Source organism: Leptosomus discolor, chromosome 3 (genome assembly GCF_034619465.1).
Source record: "Leptosomus discolor isolate bLepDis1 chromosome 3, bLepDis1.hap2, whole genome shotgun sequence".
In the NCBI taxonomy this organism is placed as follows: domain Eukaryota; kingdom Metazoa; phylum Chordata; class Aves; order Leptosomiformes; family Leptosomidae; genus Leptosomus; species Leptosomus discolor.
In genome coordinates, this window is record NC_141393.1 from 82,387,697 (window position 1) to 82,389,280 (window position 1,584).

A 1,584-nucleotide genomic window follows, 5' to 3' on the forward strand; every position below is an offset into this window, starting at 1 on the left:
TTCTTGTCCCTGTCTGCGAGGTTCTTGGTTAGAAAAGCGATGGCTTATCAGTCTTATTTATATGACGCCCTGTAGGGTGTGAGAAGACTTTGTTCTGGTAACCCAGGGGAGTTCACCTCCCCTGCCTGAGCGTGCAGAGTCCCAAGCACACTTTATCTTCTTGTTCCAGCAACCTGGGGTAGTTTACATCTGCCCATCCAAGCCCATAGAGTCCCAGGTCTGCCCTATCTCGTTGTCACAATAAGGCAGGGTCGTGCGCTTCCCCCCCATTGCGCGGCCACCAAGCTGACAGCCAGCTGCGGACCCCAGCATGCGGGCAACAGGACCTCCCTTCCCTCAGCCGGCTTGCTAATGAGCCAAGCAGGACATTGCCTATGTATGATATGTTAATCAGCACAAGTTTTATCATCCACCCCTGCGGTGCTTTCCCTTGAGCTTCACTCCTGAGCAGGGCTCCACTGCATGGGGTCCCCGTTTTGATCAGCGTCGGTGTCGCGGTGCTCCCAGCACGGTGACGCTACGCTTTCCGTAAAGCCAGAGCTTTCACTCGCTGGGTGTTGTGCCTCGTCCCTGAGGGATTCACACTTGCTCTTCGCTCCTAACACCGTCTTTGTGTGGAAAAGAGGTGTAACGCTTTGCAACAGGACAATGATGTTCTACGCAAGCACCGTTATGTCGGATATGTTGGCTGCATTTAGCTGTGTGTTCACTTTAGGAGAAAATACTTGATATTTTATTGTGAACTAAACCCCCACTATTTAATTTCCTTATGCCTCTGTAGGTGATCTATGCTCTGTTACTCATTTTAGAAGAGAGAAATAATTGCAAAACACATGTGGAATTTCTTGGAAAGAAATTCTGAACAACGCAATAATTATATTATCCAGAATTGGAACAACAGAAGAAAGCAAGATTAGATCAGTCAGATAGTAAAATGCTGACAAGCTCTGTACACAATATTTGGTATGTAAAATCTCCCCTTTTAAATGGCATGGAATAAACATCCCATTTGGAGTAAAATGTGTTTTTCTTGAGAGGGAACAGTTTGTCAAGCAAGCCAGATTACTCTGTGTGGCTGTCCTATGCCCCCTCATCATTTGTCACTTCATATTTGAAGAAATTTGTCCAGAAGTGACTTCATAATTGATTTCAATTCAGCAATAAAGTATTTAATAGCATCACACCTATGACTGATTTGCAGTCCTTTGAGAAATGTCTGTTAGATGACGATTCCCGACCAGCTACTTATTGAGATGCCTCAGCCAGGTAGCTCCTAATTTGTTAAGGAGGTGCTGGGTTCATCCCACAAGGTACTATATTTTGAATTGGACTATCACAAAGTAATAAATTGTGAGTTAAATTCATGATTGCATTAAAAATAATAAAAATGGAATAGATGTGGTAGTGATTGACACTGATTACATTTTCATCCTTTAATTCATTAGTGATTGAATTCTGCATCAGCTTTCCTGTTACTTTTCTGGAACAGATGTTAAGCAGATTTTCCAATAATTTTGCAGGTCATGCCCTCTACCTTTTTTTAAAACACTATTTCTTCTTGGTGATACCGTGAGAGTCATTAGT